We start from the raw sequence: 18,847 nt of genomic DNA on the forward strand, positions 1-18,847 counted from the left end.
ACCAAGAGAGATCGTTTAAGTGCTGTTATTAAGGAGACTATGATTGATGGAGTTTGTAGCTGGTAATGTGCTTCCCCTTTGGCTGCTCAGTGAACATCAGCAACAGATCAATATCGCATCTGCATGAGATTACAGGGACTTCTGACAATAGCCATGTGGGGGAAAAAAAAATACACTTACCTGTAAATTAACATAGTTGCTAAGTTAATGTTGTTTACTGAATTCCCCAATCTTCCTTCCTTCTCCCCCCCTCCAAAAAAAAGTGACCATATTTCCTGTAAAATAGTGAGCTGGTGTGTCACTCTGTCTCCTGTGGTTTCAGTCTAGTTGGAGTTTGCCTGCTCTTGTCGCTTCCCCATATTAAAGAAGGAAGGCTTTTGGTTTCACTGCAGCAAAGGTAACATTGCGATTGTGTTGGATAATTCAAGAAATCTCACCACATCTTTGCGATCACTTAAAACTGCTTTCAGTACATGTACTTTTCTGGTTGAGCCTGTGGTTACAAAGTTGGTTAGAAGTGTTGAAGGCATGTCAAATTATGAAAACACAGTACCGTTGCTGCTGGTCTGAATTGGTGAATCCAACTACAATGAGCCAGAGAATATCTCCTTGTTTTCCCTTCTCTGAGAAGGCTAACTGATGTATCTTGTTTTGCACAGAAACTATTTCAGCAGCTCAGTTTGCAAAGATAGGTTGAAATCATCAAGTATATGTACATAAGTACCTGACTTCCTTCAGCTAGGTAGACCAAACATATATATTCCTTTTGAGGATAAGATCAAGTCTCCTCCGGAATGGCTTATTTGAACAGTATTGCATGAAGAGATATGAAGAGATTAATAGCAAGCACCATAAAAAGTATTTATTTTTTATATATAGTGTCTTGAAAAGGATATAGCAAGCATCGCTTCCTAATGTGATAAATCACTTTTCTTTATGTGGCAAAATGTGGCTGGTTTAGACCCACCTTTTAGAATTATACTTCTTAAACTGACTTAAACTTTTGCTCTGTTACTTTGATCTCTATGGGACATTTATTTTGATCTGGTAAGCTTCTCAGTTCCTAGCAAAACAATTAGAATTAAAAAAGAGGGATTATAAAGCTATAAAACTTAGCAGGAATCATATTCTTAATATCATCTAGAAGGACATTTCTGGTATAAGACTTGCTTATTAAATTTGAATAATTTCAAAACTGAGCTTCTTAAATAACATAAGCTCATAAGCAAAATTCTTATTCGAATAGTCAGATTATGTACATTATTTGAAAGTTTATTAAAAATGCGTCTTTGTTCATTTTTAAGGATTTAGTGACCCAACACTAAATGGGGTCTCATAAAATGTGCTGTGTCCTCTGGCAATGTTAGCTCCAGCCTGTGATTTGCAAATTGTGATTTGGGAGAACTTGCTAAAGTGTATGTCCTTGAATTTTTAAAATCTCTGTTCAAAGCTATCTTTTAGCCATCAGTTGGCTAAAGCTGTTTCTTGTGTCTCTCCTGGTTAGAATGTTACCGGGAAAAAAAATTGTCAACATTAAATGTTTTGCATTTAGAAAGTAACTGACAATTCTCATGTCTTACTTGGCTTCATGTTTAGTCTTAATTTTAAGTTCATTTTTGAAAGAAAGCACAGGGAAAAATACTCCTTTAAAAGGTTAATTTTCACAGATATCAATGTATTACAGAAATAAGGACATTTTGTTGATAAAATAAAAATATATTTATAGTTATTTAAAACTTCAGTAAGGCAGCTATGTATGTTAGCCTGTGTAGAATGTTCATTAACTGCCTATGTTTCCTGAGCATTTTACTTTGTAGGTTCACTACCTATACTTCTAATTATTAGCAGGTTGCTGCAGTCAGCTGGAAATGGCACTTTTCTTCCAATCCCTGCTATATATTTGTTGTTTCTAATGTGGACAGATTTCCCAGTTAGCAGGCATTTCTTCACTAAATTTTGGCCATAAATGAGAGATTTCACTGATGGCTTTTTAAAAGTTGCCTTAGAAATGAGCTTTTGTTCTTTCTGGAAAGCTTTTCATTTAACAGAGTGATTCACTCTGTTACATTGCAAGTGACTAAATGTTCCATTTGATTAGGAAATCTGTATTGCACAAATACTTATTCTTTGTTGCAGTTTTAAAACAAAAAAATCTATGTTCTATTCTGGTGGTACTATACATATTTGTGAGAATACACTTGTATTAATAACATTTTGTATTTCTGAAGTACTTTGAACTATTTAAAAAAATGGACTCTAATCCTCATAATAGTTTCAGAGATAGGAAAGGTAGCATAGGTTGAATATTTAAATGGAGAAATGAAACACAAAAAAATTAGCAGTATTCTTTTCAGATGTTACTGAGTAACCTGTTAAAATGGGATATTTTTTTAAGTTGGAGTGAACAGTCCAGTGTAATTAAAGTTCAATTTCTTTTCCCTCTCTTCTTCCTAAGGACTTCTGAACTTTTTAAAAGTGGTTTTTAGTACTTGGACATTCTTCTATTCTGCAACATTACTGTTTCTGTAGTACCATTTATAGGCTGGTTTTGGATGCTAGTACTGCACTGGAAACCACGACACACTACATATGCAAGCAACCTGCAGTGAGAAAAATACATGGTTAGTTAAAATAGGTATCTCATCAAATTTACCAGACTTGCAAATGTTGCAGTTGAGTCTGTGACTGCATATTGCATTCACCCACTGTGGTTCAGTCAGTGTCTCCAGACATCCTCCAGAAAAGACCTAAGATTATATGTGTTCTCCTTTATAGTGTTAGCTCTAGCATTTTAAATGGTACTTTATAGAGTCTGAGTGCCTTTCCTCCTGGATTGTAATGAACCAGCACTTCCTGGTGCAAAACAACACCTATGCTAGAACATTTAAGGTGGCCACGGATCCATCATTCTTGTGCTAGTCTGTCCATATTCCATCATCCTGAAAAATCTGCAGAGGGTGAACCGTCCAGTCTACCTGGAATTTTCAGAAACAGAATTAAAAATGACACTGACACTTCTGCTAGGCAGCCTCACTCTGCCACTAGCTTTATTTCCATAAACAAGCATTAATTAACGTGATGATTAGCAGAACTGGTCAGTATTCACTTTGTAGTTTTATTAGAAGAAGTCAGCTTGTTAAAAGAAAACTCTGTGTGGGAACTTGTCACCTAAGCAATTCTTTTTAATTAAAGGAAATGGAAAGCTTTTAAGTATTTTCAGAATGAAATGGCTCATTTAAAAATAAATAAATAGATAAAATTCGTATCAGGTTTTAATTTTCATTCTTGCTAAAGTGTATTCAAAATGGAAATAAAATATTTAAAATACATACTTAAGCTTAATGACTGGAATTATTGTTTTCCGCAGAAAATGAATCCCAACCACAAAATGAAAAATGGCGGGGAAAGGGGGAAATCACATTTTTGCATGTTTATTCCTTTAGGTCTTCCTTCCCACATTCAGACAGAACCAAAAGGGAAGAAACTTTTTTTCAAACATGAGGTCACCTAACCACCTGTTTGACGGTTATCTACCTTTTTCACATACAAATGTTGATTCTGTTTTACAAAGTATATTAGAGCATTTCCCATGCTGATGGTCACAAGGAGTGAGACAAAATTCTGCAGAAAAATTCTATTCTATATTAACTTATATCAGGGACAAAATGACAAACAGATAGAATACGTCTTAGTACTTTGCAAGTTTTGTATTGTTTTTGTCACATTGTAGCATCAACATAAAAAGGTACCATAAACCGTACACCAAGAAACCTCACAGTGCCTTTTCAGTGTTGTGTTTCAACTTATACATTTTGTGGTTTTATTTTTAGTTTCTTACCTTGCATCTTACTCTCAGTTCTTTTCATAAGTGGGGTTATGCAGTTTGGTGATGTAACCTTCTCAATTTTAGGGAGTAACTCAGGAACTGTGCACACTGAGTTAAAAGCAATTCAACTGTAGCCAAGGTTCTGACTTTGAAAATGGGAGCCCAGCTAATGACTAGATTTACAGTAATGTGACATTTTGGTTGCTGAATTTTCAGCAACCTGTGTATTATGCAAACAGCCTTCTGTCAGCTCAGGAAACAAGAGGTCTCAGCAAGCAAGAATATGTTGATGCAACCAGAGTTAGAATTAACATTTCAAGGTCTTCCAGAGATAGTATAGCCTCAGCAGCACAGCACCCGAGAAATAACAAATTAAACTTTCAAAATACTGCAAAAGTGGCTCTCAGAGGACAGCTCAAGTCAAATACAAAAAAGAAGATTCCTAGCAGACAGGAAAGGGATGAATATGTTGTCATCAGTCAAGACAGATAACAAGGATACAGCTGGTGGTTTGCTTACTACAGTAGAAACTCTTGCTGCCTTTTTAGAAAGTTAAGAGATTTTGGGGAAAAAATAACCTGTAAATGAGAAAGCATATTAAAAGTGCTACTTTTGTCTCAGTATTTCTTACCCTTCCTAAGCACAGTGGAAATGTTCCAAAAAGTATCTGAGATGTGTGTGTTGTGACAAGGACACTGACTGTTTCACAGAGGACAAGGACAGTTATTAATGTGATGACTTCAAAGAAAAAATGTCATACAGATCTATCCTTCATGCACCTTGGACCGACCATGCTTTTGACTTCATTGGGCAGTGCTAAAGGCACACATAAACAGAGCAAACCAGAGTATTCACAGCATTCAGAATTTCTCTCACAACTTTTTCCATCTTTGTCCCAGGAATTATTACCAGTGTTCAATCAGTCTATAAACACGACTAGGGAAAGCATACCTGATGGTCCTGTTACAACATTATCAATTTCAGCAACAAGCCTCTGGCAGTATTTAGAAATTCTTTCTATCCATCACTACAGTCACTGTGAGTAATCTGAAGGTTAGTGGTAATATAGTACAGATAATGTAAATTATTAATATTTTTGAGTATGTTTTAGACATATCACTGTTAATTTACCTGTCTGACATAAAGTTTTAGGTAATGAGGCATTTCTGAATTTCCAAAATCCCAACTATTCATTATACTTTGGTAATTTATACCATTGAAAACCAAAAGATTGGTTTTCAGTTTTTTTTCAGTTGGTATTGTTGTTTGTGTCCCTATCTGAACCGTGGTGTCCTCAGATGTAGTTCAGGTCCCCATCTCTACTATCATGTCCTCAGATGGAGTTTGCACCTTGGTCTCAGTCAAGGTATTTTCAGAGGTGGTTTAGGTCCCTGTCTTAACTACAGTCCTCTGAGACTAAGATCAGTGGCTTAGTAAGCACAGAGCTCCAATACAGTGGAGCTCTAGTATGGTGATAGAAGCTGCTGGTTTTCATTGGATTAGGCAAGGCACCATTCTATGCAGTGGCATGTCAGTTTGCCACAGTTACTTGCATGTTCAGGTGTATAGTCCCAGGCTACGAGACGTAATAACCTGACCAAATCCTTCCACACACCTGTCACCCAGAAACCAGCCACCTCAGGGCACATTTCAGTATTGCCTCACCCAAAAGTTGTCTTCTCTTACACCAGATTCCACAAAACCCATAATATGCTAACAATGTTAATTAGTAGTATTAAACAGCTCACATAAGGGTGAACAAGGACCTCATGAACCTGCATAATAAACCCACACACATCAATCCCAGGTAGGAAGAAGGAGATGTATTCCCTCATCCTCTCCACAAGATAACTCTACCAGAACAGGAAGGCGGTCAATGACAGGGCAAAGCTCATAGATGCTGTTTGTACTAACATGTTCCCAAGCTCAGCAAAATACATAAGCAACGCAGCCAACAAACTCCGTGACCCACACAGAAGCTTGCCATTTAATAACTACTTTAGCTACAGAATGCTTAATACAAAACTGCCCTTCTCTTGTGCCCCATGTTGGATGTCAGAAAGGACTGAGGTGGATTGACCTTGACTGGATGCCAGGTGCTCACCAAGACCCTCTATCAGCGGTATGCTGATATCCGCCCTCCTCGGCAGGATGGAGTCAGGGGAGAAAATGAAATGGAAAAACCCCACATGCATCAAGATAAAGTCTGTTTAATAAAGCAAAAGTGAAGGCTATGCGTGGAAGCAAAGAAAGAAAAAAGATTTATTCTCTAATTCCCATCAGCAGGAATTGTCCAGCCACTTCCTGGGAAGCAGAGCTTCAGTTCATGTAGAGGTTGCTCTGGAAGACAAACGTAGATAACATTCCTCCTCCTTTTCCTAGCTTTTATTGCTGAGCATATGTCATATGGTACGGAATATCCCTTTGGTCAGTTTGAGTCAGCTGTCCTGGCTGCATTCCCTCCCAAGATCTTGCCCACCCCCAGCCTGCTGGTTAGTAGGGAGGAATGTTGGAGAGACAGCCTTGATGCTGTGCAAGCACTGCTCAGCAATAGCCAAAACACTGGTGTGTTTTCAACACCTTTCTAGCTACCAATACAAAACACAATGCTATGAGGGCTGCTATGCGGAATATTAAATCCATCCCAGCCATACCCAGTACAGTTCATTGATGTTTTTGTATGTTTGCTTTTTTCCCAAGATGCAGCCTTAGTATTACTAGCATAGCATTATAGTGTTGGCTTGGTAGACAGGAGTAGAGATATGATAACCAAATTGAACAAAATCATAGACTAAGATAGCAATCAGAGATCAATAATATGCATTTCATGACTGGTCGATTATTAATTTCTGGCATAGAAAATGCACATTAATTTTAACTCTAACATCTTTGGGTCAGGATTAAAGGGGACTCAGGGGCAGGTGATGTTACAGTGGGGGTCTGCTACAGGCCACCTGACCAGGATGACAGAGTGAATAAGGCCCTCTATAGACAGATAAGAGCAGCATCTCATTCACAGGCCCTCGTTCTCATGGGGGACTTCAACCATCCTGATATTTGTTGGAGGGACAACACAGAGAGGCGCAAGCAATCTGGGAAATTCTTGGAATGCATCAATGACAACTTCCTTCTCCAAGCGGTAGAGGAACCAATGAGGAGAGGAGTTATGCTGTACCTTACTCTCACCAGGAAGGAGGCACTAGTGGGGAATGTCAATCTCAAGGGTAGCCTTGATTGCAGTGATCATGAAATGGTAGAGTTCAACATCCTTAGGGCAGTGAGGAGGGTGCAAAGCAAGCTCACTACCCTGCAAAGGCAGAAGCCATGAGAATGAAGAACCGCCCGCTGTAGGTGAAGATCAAGTACAAGACCATCTACACAATCTACACAAGTCCATGGGACCTGATGAAATACATCCGTGGGTCCTGAGGGAATGGGTCCATAAAGTTTCTAAGCCACTTTCCATTACATTTGATAAGTCGTGGCAGTCTGGTGAAGTTCCCACTGATTGGAAAAGGGCAAACATAACCCCCTTTTTAAAAAGGGAAAACAGGAAGACTTGGGGAACTCTAGGCTGGTCAGTCTCACCTTTGTGCCTGAAAGGTCATGGAACAGATCCTCCTGGAAACTCTGCTAAGGCACATGGAAAATAAGGCGGTGATTGGTGACAGCCACCATGGCTTCACTAAAGTCAAGTCAGCCTGACAAATTTGGTGACCTTCTATGACAGGCTTACAACCTTAGCGGATAAGGGGAGAGCAACAGATGCCATCTACCTGGACGTATGCATAGCATTTGACACTGTCTCACATGACATCCTGATCTTTAAATTGGAGAGACATGGATTTGAGAGCTGGAACACTCAGTGGATAAGGAATTGGCTGGATGGCCGCACTTGAAGGGTTGCCATCAATGACTCATGGAGACCAGTGATGAGTGGCATTCCTCAGGGGCTGGTACTGGGACTGGTGCTGTTTAACATCTTTGTCAGCGACATGGACAGTGGGATTGAGTGCACCCTCAGCAAGTTTGCTGACAACACAAAGCTGAGTGGTGCAGTTGACAGACAAGAGGGAAGGGATGCCATCCAGAGGGACCTGGACAGAATTGAGAGGTGGGCCCGTGTTAAATTCAAATCTCATAAAATTCAACAAGGCCAGGTGCAAGGTCCTGCATGTGGGTTGGGGCAATCCCAATCACAATTACAGGCTGGAAAGAAAATGTATTGAGAACAGCCCTGAGGAGAAGGACTTGAGGTTGATGAGGAGCTCAACAAGAGCCAGCAATGTGCGCTTGCAGCCCAGAAAACCAACAGCATCCTGGGCTGTGTCGACAGAAGTGTGGCCAGCACAGCGGGGGAGGTGATTCTGCCACTTTGCTCTTGTGAGACCCCCCCTGGAGTACTGTGTCCAGCTCTTGAGTCCCCAGCACAAGAAGGACATGGATCTGTTGGAGCGGGTCCAGCGGAGGGCCACAAAGATGATCAGAGGGCTGGAGTACTTCTCCTGTGAAAACAGGCTGAGAGGGTTGGGGTTGTTCAGCCTGGAGAAGAGAAGGCTTCATGGCAACCTTATAGCAGCCTTCCAGCACTTAAAGGGGACCTACAAGAAAGCTGGAGAGGGGCTTTTTACAAGGACATGTAGTGATAGGGTAAGAGGAGATGGATTCAAACTGAAAGAGAGTAGATTATATAGAAGAAAGAAATTCTTTACTGTGAGGAAAGTGTTCAAGGTCAGGCTGGATGCGTGTTTGAGCTACCTAGACTGGTGGGAGGTGTCCCTGCCCAGGGCAGGAGGGGTGGAATGAGGTGGTCTTTAAGGTCCCTTCCAACTCGAATCATTCTATGATTCTGTGATCTCTGATAACAGTAAAATTGATTTAAAATTCCAGAATGTGAAATTTCAACATCATGTTATAGATGAATGTATGTGCAGATTGGTACTATTTTCAGTGGCTACAATATACTATTATTAAAGTATATGAACAAAGTAAAGGAGGAAAAGACTTCTAAAAAATAGTTATAGTTCTGAGCTGAAAAAGTACTTAATGAATATACTTCAGTCAGCAAATGGAAGTGTCCATATGACCTTATGGACATTGGTTTCATACAAATGGCTATATTCCTCTAGCAGGTGTGTGCAAAATGACTGTTTTCTGGGCAACTATGCAGAGATTCTCAGATGATACAGTGTATCATTCGGAAGAAGCACTCATTTTAAAGGATTATTTTATCCAAGCTTGAGGCTGCCACATCTTGTCCACATATATATATTAATTTAATGTCACCTGACAATGTAATAATTAAACCAATCTTATAACATGATTAAAATACTGATGTAAGGGGAATTATTGTGTATTCATACTACAAATGAAAAGATAATTTTAATAAAATTCATAATAATATGCATTTTTTTTTTCATAAATACTTCATTCCAGCTGTGCTATAATGCAAACAAACCTTGAGATAAGTAAAAATATTTTTGATTTGGAGTCCAGTTTCCTGTGGTTTTTTTTATCTTAAGTGATGCTTTTAACAGTTTATACACTGAGCAACTATTTTTATTTTTTTTCCTTTATTTTTCTGTGAGTTCTGGTTTACAGGCAATTATTTTAAAGACTAGCTGGTATATTTTTTTAAATATCTGTTATAGCAGTTATATGCTGAACAAAGTGTTCTTTGTCTCTACACATAATACTTAATTTACTGATTCACAGTGTTTCACTGATTGGATGCAGTTGACTAATACTCTTTAAGTCACAAACTACTTTACTTTTCTTTTAGACATATCCTATGATAACCATGGTTTCTTACAAGCATTTGGTTCTTGAGACTGTTTTTTTTTTTCCTTTTGTTCAGCATACCTTATAGCTTAGGAAAGACAAAATGAGTAGTGAGAACTTAATATCTTAAGTATCCTTTAATCATTGAGTAAGATCCATCTGCATTGTCAAGAGAATAGTGGAGGACCCATGTTGAGAAGGATATTTAACTACAGTAAGGTTTATAGATTAGACTTAGAGTACAACATTTTTTTACATAGGAATTTGTCAAAACTGAATAAATGGAATTAAGCTCTGTCAGACAGCTACTAAACATATCTTAAATGCAAATCTATATTCCACCTTCAAGGACAAATTTATCCTCTTGTCCTATTAACTATGATCCATAGTATCTTACAAAATAATTACATGCTTATGTAAACAGGCTTTTTCCCTCAGAATCAAGCTGAAAGTCTTTTACCCTTCTTACGTTTTCAGATACAATTGTTACATTACTCATAATCTCATTTGAATTACATTGGCCTTTAATCCTATGTGGGACTGCAGCGCATGGATTAGAGGGGTACTGCAAGCCATTAATTGCTGTCCTTAAACATCTTTTGAATTATGGATGAGTGACATTTTGAATTCTGCAGTATGAAATTTAAAACACTGATAGCTATTTAAGTATTAATGATGTATTTAGTCTTTACCAGTCATGTAATGACTGACTAGAGGAGTTAAAGACTCTTAAATGTTATAGAGCTTAGTGATTTAATGACAGTATATGATGACTAGAAATCCGTGAATGTCTCCTTCATGTCATTTCATCTTGAAGAAAGGTTGCTTTCCTCAAAAACATCTTGACACTCAATACTGAAAATGAAAAATCACGGGTAAAAATGAAGATAGAAAATGTTTATCTGGTCTTTTTTGCTTCCAACAAGACATTGCCTCTCTCTACAGCATTTCTTCATGCTGTGCCCACATATTTCTAATTGTCTCAAGAAATAATTTCTTAACCTGTTTCCTTAAGAAACAATTTCACAGGCTAGTGGTTCTCAGTGTCAGAAAGATTTTCTAGATATTTAACTTAAACATTCCTTTCCTAATTCCATCTCATTACTCCTTTACCTACCCTAGGCAATATACTAATTGACTCTTCTCTCTCTTTGGTGTTTATGTCCTTCAAATGTTTGAGGAGGAAACATTACTTAAGCTTCAAAATGTTCTTAAAACCATTCCTCCGCTTTAAACGGTACTGTGTACTCATAACAGTGTACTCAGAGTTTACAAGATAAATATCTAAGAAAGACCAAATAAAATTTAATTCCCCAGAGCATGCTACAAAAAAATGTTAGCTGCTTCTGTGACAGTTATTGTGCGGCTCTTAGTGACAGCTCAGTTATTTGGAATATGTCCTACCAAGAAAGAAAATGTTTGCTTAAAACCTGAGATTATTCAATGCTTCTTTTTCAAACATCCCCGTAACTCCTTGAATCTCTGATAATGAATAGCAATTCATGACTGAACTGGAGAATTCATTCATGGTGAAATAAAAATAATGAGAAAACCAAAACAACAACAAGAATAGGCTAGTAATTTTCAAGGCTAATGCAAGAGTTAATATCAGAAAAAAGTGTGAGCTGGTAACTGGTTTTAAAATGTTAAAATTCTACAAACTGAAGGGATTATTTAAAGTTGATCAGGCAGAATACTGAAATCAGGAACAGTAACAGAAAAGATATGATGATTTACAAAATAAAACACACATATAATATATATGCATTACATGTAAGGCACAGCAAGTGTACATGCTGGGGAATTAAACTAGAAAAATAATACTACTGAAGAAGATGTCTAAAAAAGTCCAAAAAAAAAAAAAAATATCAAGGGAAAGGCATATGTGGCATGTACAATGAAAGGACTCAGAATATAAAGAACTTTAAAAAAGTTACTGGATGAGAGAAAACATAAAAATGTGTATAGGCCTGATTAGGGAATGTAAAATTGACGTCCCCTAAAACAACCTTAAAATGAATTAAAAAAAGAAGAGAAATCTGTAGGGAAGAATGGTCTTTACTGTGGTATTGAGGAAATTAGATAATACTGTTTTTCTGATTATTCACCAGAAGATAAACACACAAATATAAGAAAAATATTTGTTGTGAAGAGCACATATAACTACAGCTTTGGGAGCATACAGTCAACAAACTGATGACTTGAAGGTTGATGCTTGTCCTGATACATTCTCTATAGATGAGTTTCCCACTGAATAGGACATATATCTAGGAGAAAATGAAAGACTGGATGAAATATACAAGTGTGTGGGAGTATACCTTTATGATGGCTAAACTTCAAATATGATTAATTATTATTATTAAATATTTAAATATATGATGACAAAGATGGGTAAGTGTAATTAATTTAATTTTTATGAATGTGGTTTCCTGCAATTTTTGCATTTCTGCTAATAGACACCATAAAGACATGCAAATGAATAATACATCAGAAAAGAAATCTTGATGAGGTTAGATAACCAACAAGTAGTGGCATGCATGTTGTAACATTTGCTGCCTCCCACTAACTTGGCTAAAACCTGAGAGTTCTTACTCCTCCAAAATTGCTTATGCAATTGATAGATTGTTACTATTTTTTAATTATTTTCTTTTCTTAATGCAATCTGTACATACATGCTGAGTGAGTAAAAAGAAGACTAGTAATTTCTTATCTTGAGTAAGGCAGAGCAGGTTATGAAGACAAACTAAATACTTTACTGAATAAATTTGTGTTTGAGTGTGTTGTGTTTGAGGGTCAGAGTTTGGATTTATTGTTTTTTTGCCTGGTGAACTGGTATTTCCTTAAATATTATTTGTTAAGGGCCTGTGACTATCTGTGAACTACAGAGCAGTCAAATATGATTAAACTGCAGTAGCAAGCAGAAAAGTAGGGGTAAATGGAAAAAAATAATGTATTTCTTATATGCTAAAGAAGAAAATTTTACATAGTGAGCTGTTGTATCAAGAAACTAAGTAGCGGTATCTTCTTTCAGATGACTTCTGAGCATCAGAAACTGAAGAATAGTAAATAGAAGGGGTGTTTCTTTACTTCTGTCTCCATAACACAGAAAGAAAAAATAAAAAAAACCACCAGATGTACCAGGAGGAGGAGGTTAAAACTGAAGTTTGGCCAGCTGAACTGTAAGAGCTTATTGAGCATAAGCATATGGAACCCTTGGTAGTAGATATGGCTATTACCATAGTCTTTCTTGATTTTGACCTTTTTTATTGTATTTTATCCTGTTTTGGGGGTTTGTTTGTTTGGTTTTTGGTTTTGTTTTGTTTTGTTTTTTCCCCAGACATGATAGTCTATGGCATTGGGTTAAAAAATTGAGATTCATATTCACTGAGAGATAGAAAAAGAAAATGTGTGACAAATTGAAAAGAGACAATTGTGTTGGTAGCCTGTAATGTAGTAAAATGAAATCCATTTCCACTTGTGCCCAGACAGTATAGGTCTGAACTTCAAGGTGTTAATATTACAAACACACCTTCTGACGACCCTGCAAAGTAAGTGCAAAACCACGCTACTATATTCTAACAGTGCTTAAAGGACATTTGTTGGAAAGTGTAGACTAAGGCTTAGAAATCCTGAGCAGCAACTGACATATTTTAAATGCACTGTAGATGATTTTTGTATTGCTAAAGGAAAATAAAAACCACTTACAAAATAATATATTGCACCAATGTTTCTATTGTCAGATAAGAATGACTTGATGACTGTGAATACACTGTGTGACAAATGGGAAAGAAAAATTTTTGCTAATATTTGTGAGAACAGAGAATTGTTAGCACACTTAGACTATTTGGCAGTACCAGGGTCACATATCTAACTCTGTACAGCTACAATATGCTAGACTTCTGTGAAAGAAGTTTCTCAGGACAGAAGCTATAGGTATTTTGTATCAAGAGAATGAAGAAGAGAGTAGTTAGACAAGAAAAGGAGCCCTTAACTTTCTTATAAATGCCTGTTATTTGACCAGTTTCCTTTTTTAACTATTTGGAAAAAAAAAAAAAAAAGTCACTCCAAACATCCTTACACCCAACAACTATTTAATGAGAGAGACTATTCAAGCTGACGGCTTTAACTCAAGTTGGAGTTTACCATAGGATGCCGATGAACTTAATCCATTTCAAGGAAGCGATGTGTACGTTAAAACGTAACGTATGTCTCATACTGTTGAAACACAGCTCATTGCAGTAATTGCAAGCATCTGTCTAATCTGTGTGTCTGCCTGTTTCCTTTCATGTTTTGCTGTAATGATGTCAGACTGTCCTGTAACTAAAAATCTGCCTGCTTTATAAAAACGGAAAAAGGAAAATAATTTTTAATCCTGTTGTCATGTATTTTGACTGTAGAAAGGAAAATCTATCAACAAAAGTGAAGTCTTACATGTAATTCCTTAAGAATGCTGTGTGTATGAGCTGCAGGGCTTGACCACTGGATGGTGTTACCTCGTCGTGTTTTATACTTGCTTTAGACAATTTTGTTTTCCCTGTTTATACATTGAACAAATATTATTTCTTCTCTTTTTGTTTCTTCCAGATTTTGTAATCACAGCTTGACTAGAAAACATTGCAATTGTTATAGTCTAATTAATTTTTATAATTGCACAATCACTATACAAACAGGCTTGCAAACAGTAGAAGTTACTTCTCAGGTTTAACAAGAAGAGTAGGTACTGAATAAACTAATTTTCTGATAAACACCGTTCTTATTCCACTAAATCTTTAAGCAATTCAGATAGATATACAACATTTTAAAACAAACAAATACAAAGCTGTGTCATTCAATGCACAAGATAAAACCCAGCATTCTTCTGGGAATCTCATCGTGACTGTTGATGACATGCAGTACATAGTGCTGGAAATGTAGGTGAGCTGGATAGTTGATGTCCTCTGTACAACACCTTTGGGACTGTAGAGAGAGAGAGAGACTTAGGTCCATGTTCACTGCACAGAAGATATTAACCACCAAGCCAATTAATACTTGGTTGTACCTCTGATTGCTTGAGTGTGGTATTTCCGTGCTTGTGGTGGTAATGCCACTGAGCTACAAAGCACTTGACAGGCTGCTGCTAAGTATGGCAGAACTACATAATTTTAATGCTATCTTATCTACCTGGTTTTTGGGTTATTTCTGTGAGCCGACAGGGTACAACACTACACTTTGCCTTTTTTCCTAGAACTACTATTTGTCCCTTTTTATTTGCTGGTTTCTTCCACCTGAAAGAAAAGCCATACATACTCAAAGTATATGATTTGTGATCACCGTTAGAAAATCTATCACCATACTTTAAGTGAGAGGTGTGTATACACATACTTGAGCGCAGATTTTAATGACACCCAGTCATATATTAAAGCTTCATTGGAGTTCTGATTCTGATTTTATTTCATATTTACCTTTCTACTTTTATGCACCTTTTAGTGCATTGATATCCGTTAATGTTACAGAGGTAGATTTTTAGAGAGAATGCATTTTACATTACAAAAGTAAAAATAACCTAAAACCAATAAAACAGTAACTGTTAACCATGAATTGTTTCCATTCATAATCCACAGGACCTACTTTCTAACAAATGATCAGTTCCTATTGAGTTCTTTATTTAGGCAGAAATCTTCCATTCAATTAAGCTATGTGTTTTGAGGGGATTATTATTCTACAAGTAAATCCATTAATTCATGATAACTGCTACAGCAAAGCATTAAATGATATGTATTGTCTTGCCTTTGTCAAAACAAAGCACAAAGGTTTCTTTCTTTTCCCGTTGAAATAAAAAAGAAAAAATAAAATCTTATTTTTTATAATGAAATCTTATTCTTAAAGAAAGATTAACAACTATTTTTGAGGGAAAGTTAACCTGAATTGCAAATAACACAAGATCCATATTATTGAATGTTTAATTTTAAAGAGAATAGCAGACCATCCAAGAAAAAAATCAAGCCACATTTGTGATTTGTTATGTTAACATAGGCCTATAATACAGGCATTCAGAGTCTGACCTACCAGAATTAGCCAAAATCTTTTTCACTGAAGTAGGTTTAGAGCCTCTGCTGTTTCCTTATGTAGGTTCCTGACTTGTGGATGTCACACGTATGGGAAAAGCTTGTTAATTGTCAAAAGGTTTGGATCCTTAAATCTTTTCTTCATTCTTTGCTGAGAGATTGAATGATTTTTTTAATTGTGGTTTTTGGTTTTTTTTTTAAAAACAAAACAAAACAAAACAATTTTTATTAATTTATTGGTTACTTGAATAGTTTTCCTGGATCTTCTTCAATTTTCCAAAGACGTAACCTACTCAGGGATTTGAATATTCCTAAATGTGTTTGCCATGTCTATTTAGGTTTGCACTCCCTGCTTTGGAGAAGAAAAGATGGTGCCTCCTCAAATCTGTGACACTTTTGCAGTCTAAAATATCCTACCTTGGTTGTGTATACACAGCCTTTCTCTCAGATTCACTTTGAATACTATTCCTCTTCTCCTTTCAGAGAAATAACCTTCTTACTTGCTAAAATTTCTGGGTTTTTATTCAGACCTCTTTGTTCATTGCTTATTGCTTTTTTTCCTGAGTATTTTGGGCATTCACTAGATTAAAGGACCTATAACAGAACAGAAGTTTACACATTCTCTTGCTGCTTTAGATATCAAAGTCTGCAAAGAAAAAGGACAATGTGTGGCTCCAGGATAAATCAGGTCAAACTGTAAACACTGAGTCTTCAAGCATACAGATACCGCGATTCTGCTAAGTAGAACATGTTTTTCTACTGACTTTATAATATATATGTATCAGCCTTATACCCAATAAAAAAAATAAACCTCTCCAACTCTGACCATGTTCTCTAAATGCATACATTTCTCATACCCTGTGGCCTGATTGATATTATTTGCACTCCTTTCTTATATCTCCAAGGAAATACTCATAGTTTGGAAGCTCACTTCAAAGTACATTAAAAAATAAGATAGGAGATCTTATTCTAAAATAACTTCCCATTTGTGACATGAATGACTTGACTTCAGAACAGGAGAACTTCAACTGTGCAGTAGAAAACTGTACTAAGAGTTACAGAGAAAGTGAGCTATGTCTGCAAAATGTTTTCATAAATTACGGTAGCGTACACAGAACTAGCAGGAGCATGGGAAAAGGAGTTTGTTTGCTGACTGTGGTCAAAAAGGAATTTTTTTTTTTTCCTAGAAAGTAATGGGGCTCAAAGGCCTGTGCAAAATCTTATGTCCTGATGTAAAATCTTGTGAGAACTATAAATAATATGTATCTGTACAGTCTTGGGCAATATGACTTGGAAATGTTAGTCATTCTCCCCTGCAGCTCATAAACCTGGCAACTGTATGTAATACTATGGATTTTCATTTACTGATATATCTTGCTGATTTTTTTTTTCATGCATATAAGTGCAAACAACTGATACCTCCAGAAGCAGGGGGAAAAAAAAGGAAAAAGCACTTCTGAAGCATAGATATTCCCCCACATATCAATAGAATACCTTCTGTGAGTTTGAAGATAATGTCTTTGGTGTGTTTGCTATAAAGTACTGTTTTCTTCAACCTTGGGGATAATTCTCAAATAAATAAGTGAGTTCCATGAGAAAAAAAACAGCCCCCCCTGGGAAGCCCTGGAAATAAAGGATAGAAGATTAAGGAAAACTTCAGCTCTTAGGAACATGTTTTGCCAATACTAAGCAAACAGAAGGACAGTCAAGTTTCCCCTTTTCAACCTTATTGATGAGTTTTGAAAGGCCTTGTACAGTACATCAGAATTAAAAGTTCTTTTCAACACAAAAATTCATTTTATCATATGATGGAATGCAAGTGAGAGTCGTTCACTTACCTGGAACTAGGTAACCAAGTTACATTATACTGTATCTTAGTTGGGAATATAACACAGGAAACTTTGAAAAACAAGTGTTTTTCATTATGATTCATACTATGAAGTATTTGTCACTGTCATTGGTTATGAAGGTGAAACAAAGCACAGGCAGGCTATGCCTGTAGCTGGAAACAAGGCAGGGCCTGTTTGTGGGCTGCCACAATAGCCACCTGATGTAGGAAGAGCAGTTTGTTGATGTACATGCAATCCATAGCATACCTGGTGGCCGAATTCCCTGGGGATGGTTCTAAGCATATGTGCTTACTAGGTGTAAGTCAGCTCTGGGCTACTCAAAGTATCCTGAACTATTCATAGTGAAATCATTTACTATGGGATAAGAAGATATTTTCTCATGATGTGTGAAGGCAGAAAATGGCCAAGTGAAGTCAGAAACAAGCTTTGCTTTCCTGCTCCTCCTGTACCATCTGCTGTGACATGGGTGCTGTTCCACTGAGAGGAACAGTGACGTGTATATTTCAGGTGGATATGTCAGGTATATTGTGCCTCTTTAACTCACTGTTGAATTTATCACTAAAATAATTTTCTGGCCCATGCATAGGCTTTATAGAAAAGATGCCACTTAAGATCAGTAGTATTATTTTTTGCCAGAGATTGTAATTCTGAGAAACAACAGAAACCTCAGAAATATTTTATGTGTGAATATTTTGCTCAAATGTCTCGTGTTGCTTTTTGAAGCAACCCTTTCATAGCCAGGACCATCATATTTCCATTTGTTAAACAGTGATTGTGCAAGCAATCTCCAGGATGCACATGGAATTTAAATGGTATCATCCTGCTTTCAAATACAGGTGGTATCTCCCCAGCACAGTGTTTAATGCCCTTTTAATGCCCTTAAAGCCCAATGTGCTTTGGAGTGGCCATATTCTGTGGTTGCTTGAGAAATATATTGCTAGAAATTACTTTTCTTAGGGTTCATAAGAAAGCTGCCTATATATTTTGCTACACCAGCCTGTGCCTTAAGCTGGAAAAAGGCTAGAGCTCATGGAATTCCAGACTAGCAAAGAGTTGGCAGAACAAATTTTCCTGAAGCTCAGTTTTCTTTGTCTCAGTGGTAGTCTTGTTGGCATAGTTTTTGGAATGGGATAAAATCACTGGAGAAAGCAGTTTTGTTCTAAGCTCTACTTTAGCCTTTTCTCATCTATTCTGATTATCAAGACTGCTATAGCATTACTTAAATTGTGCAGAAAAAAGCATGCCACATAGCATGGATACTTTCTCTCTAGCTATATTAGGACACAAATATTACTTAGAAACTTCCTTCCCTTTGTTTGCTTTTTAAGTAGTTACAGAACATACAC

The sequence above is a fragment of the Numenius arquata genome, chromosome Z (assembly GCF_964106895.1).
Source record: "Numenius arquata chromosome Z, bNumArq3.hap1.1, whole genome shotgun sequence".
In the NCBI taxonomy this organism is placed as follows: Eukaryota; Metazoa; Chordata; class Aves; order Charadriiformes; family Scolopacidae; genus Numenius; species Numenius arquata.